The sequence below is a fragment of the Urtica dioica genome, chromosome 5, assembly GCF_054948205.1.
Source record: "Urtica dioica subsp. dioica isolate 48M chromosome 5, U.dioica_male_clone48M_v1_H2, whole genome shotgun sequence".
Classification (NCBI taxonomy): domain Eukaryota; kingdom Viridiplantae; phylum Streptophyta; class Magnoliopsida; order Rosales; family Urticaceae; genus Urtica; species Urtica dioica.
Window position 1 is genome coordinate 30,677,350 of NC_142760.1, and position 14,175 is coordinate 30,691,524.

At 34.6% G+C, this 14,175-nt stretch overlaps 1 pseudogene; it reads left to right on the forward strand.

Annotated features, from left to right (window-relative positions):
* The first annotated feature begins 13,035 nt into the window (after positions 1-13,035).
* On the forward strand, positions 13,036-13,671 carry LOC149397849 (germin-like protein pseudogene; annotated as a pseudogene).
* The last annotated feature ends 504 nt before the right edge of the window (positions 13,672-14,175 follow it).

The following is a 14,175-nucleotide window of genomic DNA, read 5'->3' on the forward strand; positions in this document are numbered from 1 at the left end:
TCAACATTTGGTGGTGAAGATTTATGACAACTTGTTCTGAAACACATACAACAAATACGAATTATAAACTGAATGAAACACGAACTTCCAATAACAGGAAGGGAATAGAAACTCTACGATTGTTTTTATGGTTCTCTTCTAACATATAGGGGTCGAATTTCCCGCCTAAATCCTTGGTCTTCTAACATATTCGGCATGGTACGTAAATACATGTAAAGCGATTTACCGAACAAACGATAAAGACCATAGTCTTGTTTCTCTAAAATAGTCACTCAGTGAAGGCTATTATTTTAGCGGGTAAACTTCTGAATAATGCCCTCACTTATTTTTTCAGCATCATGAACACTTTTTAATTGTGAAAAGTTATGCAAAATTATGCAACTCTTTAATTGTGGCAAATTATGCCCTCACTTTTTATAAATTAATATAAATAGAGATTTGTAACTAAATAGGCCACTTTAAACATGTGATTTTGGATCTAGCCTACATTTGATAATTTTTAGGGATATAGCCAAGTGGCCTATGTGACAATAATTAAGGTCTGATTTGCCCTTATTTATTAACAAATTCGTCACTTTCTCTCTCCTATTTTTTTCAAATAATTTTTTTTGCATCAAAACTTCAAAAATTCGTATCTTTCTCATACGAACTCGAAATTGAGTGATTTCAGATCCTGCAAATTCGTGGCGTCGAGATCTTCAAAAATACACCCATTATGTTTGATGAAAAATCATGTTAATGCATCATATTTACGTTTCCAAATTTTTTTTTATAATTTCAAAAAATTTCAGTTATTTTCATATTTAAGGTAGTAACGTGATTTTTCTACATCTATGGTATTAAACATGATTTTTCATCAAACACAATGGATCTATATTTGAAGATCTCGGCATCACGAATCCGCAGGATTTGAAATCACTCAATTTCAAGTTCATATGAGATAAATATGATTTTTTGAAGTTTTTATGTAAAAAAAGTGTAGGAAAAAAGTAAGAGAGAGAAAATGACGAATTTGTTAATAAATAAGGGCAAATCAGACCTTAATTATTGCCACATAAACCTGTTGGTTATTTCACTAAAAGTTGTGAAACATAGACTGAAAACAAATTGTATAATTTCATTTTTGCTACACTGCCCATGTAAATATATGTTCTATAATTTTACTATATGAAAATATTGTTATCCTCGTTCTAACTAATTGACGTTAATCCTTAATTTCTCTCAAATGGTATTAAGCATTATGTAGTTAAATTTTGTTCACTTGACACATTCATACTCTTCCTCAGTGTGTAAATTTTGTTTCAACACCATAAATATCACAGAAATCTGGTTAAATCGTATTTTAGCCATCCTATTTCAACATTTTACACATCATCAAATTCACTAATTTTCAACTACTAACCAGTTAAATACGATGACTAAAATACAATTGGCAAGTTTTATGTGGCTTAATTTATTATAATTTTACGTATATATACATTAAATTTCATCATTATTACAAAATATACAATTAATCAAAAGTTAGAGAATACCTTTATTCCAAATCACATAAATATATACTCTATTATTAATGTATATTTCTATACATACATATGAGTAGATGTGTATATATATAAGTTTAAATTTTATTATATTTTGACATTTTGTAGATTTTATATACGACATTACTTATTTTATAATTTTATTAACTAGAGGCTATTTAGTCACAACACCAAAATTAAAAGAGGTTAAAAATAAGTCTTTTAAATTCTTTATTTTATTTTGTGACTATAATGACATACGAAGAGGTTAAATTTTTTTTTTTAAACATATTTACGTAAATTTCGGATTCCTAATCCTACTCAAATCCCTTATTTTGTATAATAAATAAAGCCCCAACCGTACCTTCTCTTGTTCATTCTCTCACGGCAAAAAAAAAAAAAAAAAAAAGAAGAAGAAGAAGAAAAGCAGCTGAAGAAACACGCAGTCTCTGAGTTTCCTTTGTTGTTGTTGTGGGTCCCTCATTACTAGTCTGTTCCGTACACACAGCAATGGCGAGCGATGATGGGATGGAATGGGCGGTGAAGAAGTGCGGTGGGTTCTTGGAGAAGCTGGAGCGCGAATCACCCAAGTCCTACGCCACCTTCCTCCGAGACATGGCCTCCTTCGATCCTTTCCTCAATGCAGACAAAGAAGCTAGCCTGGACCACCTCCGCCACGTCGTTTTCAAGTCTCAACCCAAGCTTCTCAAGCACTTCCAACAATACCTCCAACAACCCGAAACCAGCGATCACCATGATTGTGATGATGCTAACAGACTACCAGATTACCTACGCGTGAGGAACAAGTCCAACTACAGCATCCTCGCGTGCGCCGAGTCCGACATTCCACTTGACCGCGTCCTCAACAACGGCTTCTGCGAGCTGTTGCCACCGTCCAACAGGAATTTCAAGACCCTAAATATAAGCAGCGAAGAGGAAAACAATGAGTTGAAACGGGAAGAGAAGCTGTTCGAGGCGGACATGCTGCCGGTGCTGCTGAAGCGGGTCGTGGAGAAGCTGGTCAAGGCAGGCCCAAAGTTCCTCACACCCCAACAGCTTGAGCTCATCAAGGCCCAAATCAACGAGAAGCGCCTCACGCGAGGCATCATTCGAAAGCTGACCCCCAACGCCTTATCTCACTTGGCTCTCCGCTTGACCCACAAGAGGATGGAATCCCAACTCGCAATCTTGGATCGCCGCATTCAATCTCGTCTACATTGGCGTAAATTGCATCTACTTGCTGGAGAACAGAAACAAGACCATATCCTGGATGATCTCCGCTCCAAGATGAAGACAATGGAGTTGGAACTCAACCTCTTGGCTCATCAAATTCCAAGTCGCAACTCATCAAGCGCTTATAATCTTGTGCAACCTCCTCATCAAAAGCGTTAATTTATTTTCCCGATTTGAATGTTCTTTTTTTTAAAAAAAATTTGTTGAATGTTGTAGTCATCCTTTGAGGAGGTATTCATTTGAGAGTTATTATTTATTTGAGCAGTACTTGATGCCATGTTTACATTATTGTATGTCCTGTGTCCTTGATTTGGCTTGTATGAGTTAGACCCTTCTAACCTTCTTCATTGAAGAATACGTGAATACACGATCGATCACTATTTTGTTAGATACACACGAGCATTAAATTAATATAACTTCAAGGTCAATGTTATCAATAATTATTATTTGAAGTTCCTACGTTTAGTCTCTAGAAATGTCAATACATTTAGTTCGGAACAACGAAAGATGTCAGGGGATGGTCTTGGCTAAAATTTTGACATAGGAGTGCCGGCAACGGTGGCAGTCCCGCGGCGGCGGCGATTTTCGGCGACCAGAAAAATTTACCAAATTTTGTTTTCCAGCACCTCTTAACTTCATAGTCACAATGACAGAGTCATTTATAACAAAATCAACACAAATCAAAGTAGATCCACAAGAGAAATTCAAAACTGGAAATAAAAAATCTTTCATGTGCCACATAATGTCATGTCATTATAATGATTATTTACTTAAAATTTACCAAATACTAGCTATTTATAACTTCTCTAAGTTTAGGTGGGCAGTTACTTAATTTTTTTGTATTTATTTAGACTAGTTTAGTGTCAAGGATCTTACCCGGTTTAACAAACGAATAGATCAGTTCGAGCCCGAAAAAAAACATTGATGTAGCCTGTAGTTACCGGTCTTTAACTGTAAAAGCATAGTTGATTAAATATAAATTAAAAAAAATGTAAAAGCAATGATAAAAAATCAACTTATATTTGAATTTTTTGCTAATGAAACTCACAGTTATTCAAAACTTGAGCGACAATGCACAAGCACAAGTTACAACAATCATAAATTTATTCAAGAAATGAGAAGTCATCTATAAATATGAGCAAAGAATTAATTACAGAATAATCAGATGATAAAATTTCCGTCCAAAGCTCTCTCTCAATCTTCATCGCCCATTGTTTCCCCAACTCGTTTGTAGACGTTCAGATTTGCATTGAAGAGACGTTCACGTTCACGTTCATATTCTCAAAGTCGCCAAACCCCTCTTGTTGTCTATACCCTTTGATTACAAGTCTTGCCTTGTACTTATCAATAGTACCATCGACTTTCATCTTCCTCATGAATATCCACTTTGAACCAAGTGTTTTACTTCCAGGAGGAAGATCAAAAAACTCCCAAGTATGGTTTTGCAAGATAAAGTCTATCTCACTTCTTATGGCATCTTTTCATAAGTGACCCTCAACGAAGTTTACAGCCTCCTTGTATGTTTGAGGTGGAGTCTCTAACGTATATGTCAGAAAATCAGAACCAAATGATTTTTCTACCCTTGCTCGTTTGCTTCGTCTAAGTCCCTCGGACTTTATCTCGTCCTCAGACTCGTCATCATTTTCTTGAGTTATTTCCTCAATATCGTCAAGAAATTGGTTTGATGGACTAGGTTCATCTTCCTTATACTTATAAGGAAACACGTGTTCAAAGAACGAAGCAGTTTTAGATTCTATAATTGAATCCTCGTGTATATCGGGGTTTTTCGATTCATACACAAGGAATCGATATGCATTACTATGGTGTGCATATCCAATGAAGACACAATCTACAATTTTTGGTCATATCTTCATTTTCTTTGGAAGGGGAGCTATTACTTTGGCCAAGCACCCCCACATTCACAAATATATATAGGAAGGTCTCTTTCCTTTAAATAACTCAGACGGAGACCTATCCTCCTTCTTTCGAGGTATCTTGCTCAAAAGGTAATTTGCAAACAAAATTGCTCTCCCACCCCCCCCCCCCCCCCCCCCCAACATCGCATTCATCATCTCCTTGAGAGTGTGATTCTTTAGTTCGGCAACGCCGTTTGATTGAGGAGAATAAGGAGGAATGACTTCGTAAATAATACCATGTTGTGCACAAAACGCCCCCAAAAAGTTTAATATATTCACCTCCTCGGTCACTTCGGACCTTTTTAATCTTCTTATTACGTTGATTCTCAACTTCTAATGAACATGAAAAATTTCTCCATTGTCTCATCTTTGCTCGTAAGCAAGTAGATGTAACAATATTTTGTACAATTGTCAATAAAAGTCACAAAATATTTATTTCCACCTCTTGTTTGCATGAATTTTAAATCACATAAATCGGTATGGATTAAGTCAAGAGATTCGTTACTTCTTTCAACGCTATGAAAAGATGTTCTCGTTAATTTTGCTTCAACACAAATTTCACATTTATGTTTTGAGTCAATATTAAACTTTGAAATGCAATCCAAGTTAATTAACTTTCTCAACATGTCATAATTCACATGACCCAGTTTACCATGCCATAAATTAGATTACTCAATCATCTAAGCAGAAGAATTATTCTTATTCATTTCATTGACCTTGATGGCAATTACATTAATCTTGAACATACCATTCTTAATATAAACCCTACCCACATACATCTCATTCTTAGAGAGTACAATCTTTTGAGACTCTAAACCATTTTAAACGCATGGTTACACAGCATAGTCCCAGAGATAAGATTCTTCCTTATATCGGGCACATAGAGCACATTCGTGAGCTTCAACTCCTTCCCAGAGGTCATCTTCAGAAAGACGTCGCCCTTTCCCTTGACTTCAGAGGTGGCAGAGTCGCCCACGAACAACTTATCCCCATTTTCCATCGAGTCTAAGGTGGAGAATGAGTTCTATCAGAGCATATGTTGCGGGTTTCTTTCCCCTTGAGCTCTCGCCATGTTCAACGACGTTGGCCTTCTCGGAGTGGGTCTTAAACCTCTTGTCGGAGCCACGGTTGTCCTTTTCAATTCGGAGACGAACAACCAAGTCTTCAAAACTCATCTCATTTGCTTGTACGTGAGATAGTTCTTGAAGTCAGTCCACCCCGCGTGTATTTTCTCGATGGCAGAGGCAACTTGGAATGACTCGCTAATGATCATCCCTTCGGCATGAATCTCGTGGATGATAAGTTGCAGCTCTTGGACTTGACTTACCACGATCTTTGAATCCACCATTTGAAAATTGAAGAAGCGGCCAACGATGTACTTCTTAGAGCCCGCGTCTTCGGTTTTGTATTTCCGATTCAATGAATCCCAAAGCTCTTTGGATGAACTTTTGGAGCAATACACATTTTACAGCGAGTCGTTGAGACTATTCATCACAGAATTCCAACATAAGTAGTCGGAATCCTTCCATGCGCTAAACGCCATTAGAACTACACGATCGGTTTCGTCCTCGCGAGGAGTTGGTGGATCTTCGGTCAGGAACCACGCAAGACCGAGCATTGTCAAGTAAAACAACATCTTTTGTTGCCAATGCTTGAAGTTGAAGCCCGTGAACTTCTCGGGCTTCTCGCCTGGTATGACGGCGGGCACATCCACGGAACCGTTTGAACCGTTCATGGCCATTGAAGCCATTGATTGGACAAGACCCGCAGGTCCGTTCCCGGCTGTAGCCGCCATCGAGTCTTGACCCAAGGTCACATGAATTTGACCAACCATCATGGTAGTCAGGGTGTTCACCACTGAGGCATTCTCGGTGAGACTCCCATCAGCACTCACATTCGTCGTGTCTTTCACTTAGTCATTTTCTACAAAAGAAAGCAACAAAATTAAGCAACAAAATGAGTAACATTTAATAAAACCGAATCCAGAGAAAAGAAACAGCGTTCAAAATTCTTTTATTCCTCGCAAACTATTTAAACGGAATATAAAAAAGCTTCAAGATTGTTAGCAATATTACAAATAATATAGATAGATATTAAAGTCAAAAGCAAGGAAATAATATAGAACATAAACCGGAAATGAATAAGAAAAAGAGATCGGCAAGGAAAGTGTCGAGACCCGTTGGACGGTTTCCTTGAAGCTTTTTATCGTCCTCCCACGGGTGCTGGATTTCATGAGCGGAAGTCTCCGAGGATACAACGACTAATAAGAAGAGAAATGCACCTCAAGACTCAACTTCGGAGAACTAGAACTCGAGCGTCAGAAACTACCACCGGACTACAAGTAAACAAGTAAAAGAAAACAATTTTTGAGAGAGAGATGGATCGGTTTTACTGTGTGTTCGGAATGAGAGAACTCAAGGCCTTTTATAGCTGAGCATGGCAGTGGTTACACGAATTGAACCATCCAAAACGTTCAGCCATAATAGCCAATTAATTCATTAATGCTCACTAACTCCGTGGGTTACAAATATGTTTGGATTCACTCCTCAGACAAGCTTATAACTCCTCAAACGGTTCAATTACACAACCTCAAAAATTAATTCTCAACATAACACAACAGTTGTTTATGGAATTAAAACATTTCGCAAGTGAATTTTGCAATAAAAAGATAAGGACTTGCCCAAGCCCAAGCCCGAGACCAATACAATACACTTGTTATCCACAAATCACTATACACTTATTAATAAATACTCTTTATTTCCAACAATAAATTGTTGTTGTTTTGTTATCTTACTGAAATCCTAATTACAGAAGAATACACACACACACACACACAGAGAGAGAGAGAGAGAGAGAGAGAGAGACTTTTTAAATTTATTTTTTGTGTTTTATTTATATGAATTTATTAATTTTTTTGCGAAGTAGTCCCCAACCTCTTATGATATTGGCGTTTTGGTCTTTAAACTTTTTTATTTTTTGAAGTATTTTGGTATTTAACCTATTGATTTTGTATTATTTTGATCTTTTTAGAAAGAAAAAAATTATAATATTTTTCTAAAATTCAACACCTAATTAATCAACTTAAAACATATTTACAAACTGAAAGAAACATATTAATGTTTTAGAAATCTAATTTTGTATATATATTAATTTAGTGCCTTAGGATTAAAATATGTTTTGATAAATTTATTTTGTAAAATTAACAATGTATATTAGTATATAAACATGTTTTAAGTTTATATGGTATATAATTTCATGAAATAAAATATATTTTTTCGAAAAGGACCAAAATGCTACAAAATCAATAGATTTAAAATACTTTAAGAAAGAATTTAGGGACTAAAATGCCACTCTCTAAAAAAGTTAGGGAATATTCGAGTAAAAAATTCTTATTTTTTATCATAAGAGAATGATAAAATAATAAAGTAAAATGACTGTTAAAGTCTGAGTCGTCGATTTGAATTAGGTTGCAACGGTGGAGCCAAAAACAAATTTTGTTATTTTACCTGCCGAAACAAAAAGAATGGGTAGTTAAGTGTACCACCCAAACGTAAAACTTCGAATATTTTAGCCGGCATTAACTCTTATAGAATTAGTATTATATTTATTTCTCTTTAGTAAAAAAACGACAAGAATCGGATTTATTTTCAAATATATGTATCTAGCTAAAATAAATTGTTAGTTATTTTTTAAGCGTGGCCAGATAGAACCATGCGAATTTTTATTAAAAATCTCACTTATGACGAAGGAAAATTGTGGTTCCATCTTTTGATAAATAACAAACAAATAGCATGAGGTATAAATGACACAAAGATTGATATCTAAATTTTTTGCTATCTTTTAATATAAAATTGTTGAACTTGATAGGAAGACTATATAAACGAAACATCTCAAGCTTATCTCTACAATGACCAAATTTACATAAAACGTCTGCTGCCATATTGCACTCCCGATACACATGAATTATCTGTGTATTATTTAGAAAACTCTTAATGAAATTCCACCTGTAAGTTACCAGTCCATGAGTTGAATCGGGCCATAAATAGCATCCAGAAGCTCTTTACAATCCGTTTCAATTATTGATGTTTCATTCCAATATTGATAAAGATGTCTCCAAAACAAGGCATTCCTTCTTTTCCATATATATCTTCCACATGACAATACACAAGACATGAATTTTATTATGTTGGAATAGATTTTTAACATTACTTTTCATCCAACTAGAGAAGATGCGAGTGATAGTAATTTCCTTTCTGAGATGTTGAAGAGAGGCTCGGAAGAAAGTCCACAATGTGTGTTAAATTGTTAGAGATAAGACATAAATTGTTAGCTTCTATATACGATAAACAAGATAAACTTATATTAATAAATAACTATTTTCAATTGAAAATTTGAGTGTTACAATATATGTCAAGAAGTAGAAGCCTCGGAAGGCTTGGACGAAGACATAAAACATAGGGGAACACGAATATAATAATAATAAAAAAAAAAGACAAACCACCATCAAGATGAATCATCTTCCTTGACCCCTGACTTCTTAGTTCTTATTAAACCTGGGCCTTTCAAATTTCACCGAATTCCAATATGGTCTTACCTGAATTTTAATTTCAAATGCCACGGGATGTTCCAATGTGAACAGTTTTTGCCCTATTCACCAAGGAATATTATTTTGGTTGCTTATCGTAGATTGCACATTAAGAAACCCATAGATATACCTGATATAGAGTTAATACATGAACAAGAAATATTTAAATTTCGGCCTAACTGGAACTAAAGATTTTGTTCCAATTAGCTCCAACATTGTTCACATATTATAAATAAAATAAAAAGGTATATTGTAATATACAAAAAAATATTTTGGTGAACGCTATGGCAACAGTATAAAAAATTATAATTATGTAAAAAGAACCAAAAAATAATTTTGGTACCATCCTAGGCAAAAACAATACATAATTATGAATGGGAAAATAACATATTTATACCCTGTGTTTTAGTGAAATGTCGAGTTTAACCCTTGGTTTTAAAAAATGTCGAGTTCATACCCTCTGTTTAACTAAAATGACGAAATTATGCCATTAACTAAAATGACAAAATTATACTCTGAAATGAATAATAGCGTCACAAATCTCCCTTTCATTGATATTAACTCTTATATAAAAAAAACCGAATCAAATCTAAATCAATACCCTAACTTCCAAATTCTCAATTTTGAAATAAAAATAGCCTTAAATTGAAATTAAATAATAAAACTCATACCTTATAAGAGATGACTTCATTCCGTGTTCGAATTGTAACTCTAAATCCTTGATTCTCTGTTCGAATATGCGATTTTGATGGCTATCAACTATCAATGTTTACCCATTTGCTTCTTTCTGTGTTCTTCACGATTAAGAGACTGTTGTTTATTTTTTTAGTTTTTAAATAAATTACATATATGACGCGAATGACTAAAGATAATTGGGTTTATATATAAATATTATAGTCAACGTCAATGAAAAGTCTATAAAAAGAATATTCGTGACACTGTTATCTATTTCAGGGTATAATTTCGTCATTTTAGTTAAACAGAAGGTATAATTTCGTCATTTTAGTAAAACAGAAGGTATAAACTCGACATTTTTGAAAACCGATGGTTAAACTCGACATTTCACTAAAACACAGGGTATAAATGTGTTATTTTCCCATTATGAATCTATTATGTTCTAAAGGCCAAAGTATTATTCACCTTAATTTCGCTTTTGGAACAACATTTAAAATCGCATGTCTCTCAGTCTATGACCGAATCTTATGGCCGCACGTGGATCGGATGATGGTAAAATTATCTAAATCGTTGTTGTTGACTTTTAGTGAAACTCTGAAATACCTTAACGTGCAAGCAATCAATCTTAATAGCTCATGAATAACACAAGCAATCAAAGAACAAGACTAATACAATTTTACTCTAGTTCTGTGTTAAAACCTACATCCAACAATCATCACTTCCTCCTCCACACCAATCACTCAAGTACCTATCTTGATTTCCCAGTCTCCACTCTCCACGAGAACAACGTTCATCACTTCCTCCTCCACACCTCACTCCATCGCTTGCCGCTGAATGTTGTTTATTGGTGCTTTGATTCTATCTCTTACGTACACATGTGAAAGAAAACAATCAAAATCAGCGTTTTAGTAAGAATAAGTATCCAATATAAAATATGATTTAGAAGTACAACTTACATATGCGACTTTCGCGGCCTCCGTCGTCCAAGAACCGTTTGTGTGTTGATGGAAGTGCACCCACGCTACAAGTACGGAGCCCAAACTCTCATCTACCATGCAAGTACTAATCATTAAGAGTATTGTGGACAATTAAGAGAAAAAAAAATATATTAAAAAAAGTCAACAAATAATTATAAAAAAGATAGTATTTGCGTCAATAAAATTTCATAAGATATAAATTTGATAGTAGTAGTAAATTGGTAATAAGTGACGCATCTCATATTTTTAAAAAGTGTGGGAATAATCGTCAAATTTCGATTAAACACAAGGAATATATATATATATATATATATATATATATATATATATGTGTATATATATATATATATATATATAGAGAGAGAGAGAGAGAGAGAGAGAGAATTTTTGGGGCCGACTTGACCGGCTTGAAAATGGTCGTTCAGTTTTTCCCTTGAAAAATTGATCTGTTATGCTACATTTTTTTTCTTCGAAAACTGGGATGCGCTTTCGTGATTGCTCGTATGCCAAAAGTTACATAAATATTGGATTCAGAGTTCCGAGTATAGACATATTTAGTGTTTGTATTTTGAGTTCGGGGTAAAGATAAAATAATACTTTCATACTCATGTACCCCAAGATCACACATGTTATAGATAGGATCTTATCTTAATAAATGAGAAATTGGTAAAGTATATGAGTATGGGTAGAATATGATGTTTAAATACAATACGCATACTTTAACCGTTTTAAATGATTTCTTACACAGAAAACTAGGTTAGACAACCTACTATTTTTGTGTATATTATCTAATTTATAAATTTTGAGAGAGTTTTTCTCTTATACTTTCATCAATCTATATTTTTAAGATTTATTTATTTTTTCACAAAAGATATAATATTTAATTGGGAAAACCCTCATATGTTACCCAAATCCATTTAAAAAAAATGGGTAATGATTAGATATAGTTTTTTTTTTCATGAATAGTGTGGACATCATTTCTATCCCTAGTTTCGGGTGCTAAATTCGGTAATAATATAAATTATGTTGAAAATCCATACGTCAAACTAAAAGTTGATGAAAATGTCAACGAAGTTGGGCATGTATTAAAGTTTACGTATGCCCATGCCCAGCTAGCAAGTCGGTCATGTTATCAATTATCTTCAAATTTTCACCAAACTTGTATAGAGTCTGAAGTTCTAGACCGTTAATTATTAGATATTGGAGTTTAGTTACATGTAAAACAATGATAAATGGAATCTTCTTGTATTTATTAATATTAGCTAGTTAAGTTCATACTTATGAGAAAATAAATGTTTACTGATTAATTAGTTCGTTCTCATTGGAAAAAAAAAAAAAAAAAAAAAAAAATTGGCTATCGGTTAAAATAGCTCGTCAAAAACTAACCAGTATTTATATTCTCCTTACTAGCCACTATAAGCAAATATCTTGAGCAAACTAGCTCAGATTTCAAATATCGTATAAAAATAGCAAAATACCCAGATTTAAGATTAAAATACTCGACTTAAGTAAATTAAATATTTGTTTTTACTTTTCATAGAAAATTATTAGAACAGTACTCATAATTATATCACCAAATAATACTCCGCCATTAGAGTAACAAATAATAATAAATAAATAAAAACACTCACTCCTTTTTCTCTAACGATTCATGTCCTTCCAAATTGTAAAACAAAATGAATATGATCAACACAATGTCATATTTGCGAAACGAACATCAAACAATATTAGGATTCAAAGCATTACATTTTGAAGAATAATGTACCGCAAAAGGGATTGGCGACATGGATACAAACGTTATTATTGATCAATATGAAGATATCAATCTCACATTAAACTCTCAATCTCTGTCAAATTGCGAACATAACAATGTATAGATTCAAAGCATTACGATGAACATAAAAACTAAAAGAAACAAAAATAAAACTAGAAAAAAAGACTTAAATCCTATTTCAAAATGAAGAAGAAAATTAAGTCAAATAGGTGTACGTACCTGCGTAAAAAATTAAGACTTACAACGTGCATGACATGGAAGCCTATAAATAACGCCAACGTACTTCCCAATATCCTTAACAAAATAATGATCAGAACAAACAAAACAAAACATTTTGAAACAACGAGTAAATAAGATGACACTACTCTCTACCTTCTTCCTCTTTTCCATCCTTCTCTCGCCGGCTTTCGGGGCCGTACAAGACTTCTGTATCGCAGACTACACCGCCCAAGAAACCCCTTCAGGGTTTCCTTGCAAAGACAAGTCGAGAGTCACGGCTCGGGACTTCGTGTTCTCGGGTCTCGCGCCTCGCACGAACACGTCCAATATCTTCAAATCCGGCCTCGCCGCCGCGATCTACACCACATTCCCGGCTCTCAACGGCCTAGACATCGCCATGGCTAGGGTAGACTTTGAGGCCGGCGGAATAAGCCCTCTCCACACTCACCCGAGGGCGACGGAGATCGTGTTCGTCGTCGAGGGAGCCCTAATCGCCGGAATCATCACAACGGAGAACAAAGTCCTCTTGACGACTCTCAACAAAGGCGACGTGATCGTCTTCCCTAAAGGCCTTTTGCACTTCCAATACAACGGACCGAGGTCGAGGCCGGCCACGGTGATCGTGGCGTTCGACAGCGAAAACCCCGGCCTCCAATTCGTGCCCAACAGTCTGTTCGGAAACAATTTACCTACCTTTTTGGTTGGTGTCAATACCTTCATCAGCGACCCGGAAATCAGGAGGATCAAGCGTTTATTTGGCGGGAGTGGATAAATACGTTATATCGTACGATCGTAATATATCTGCTCTATGTATTGAATAAAATAAAAAGACTATGTTCTTGCTACTCAGAAAGTAATATTTATCTATGCTTTGGAGGAGACGGTTAGTTTTGTCTTTATGTTGTTCTACCTCTATTACATTTGTAAGGAATATATGAGTTAAAAATGATTAAATCAAATACTAATAAGTAACAAGACATCAAAAACTAAAACCGATAGACTACATCAAGATATATGATAACAACTATATATGCAAATAACAAACAGGGGAAAAAAAAAAAAAAAAAAAAAAAAAAAAACAGCAACAAAATGATGCATTATGATGGTAATGGTTTGTCCTATACCTCTAAACTAACGGCCGTTAAGAGGAGTAAATTTTTTAAAATGTCCATTCACTACAGTAAATAAAATTGCAACTAAAATAACCATGTGCTTACTCGCCAAAGCAGCACAATTCATGGCTATATATTATGCCTTGCGGCGACTATATCTCTTT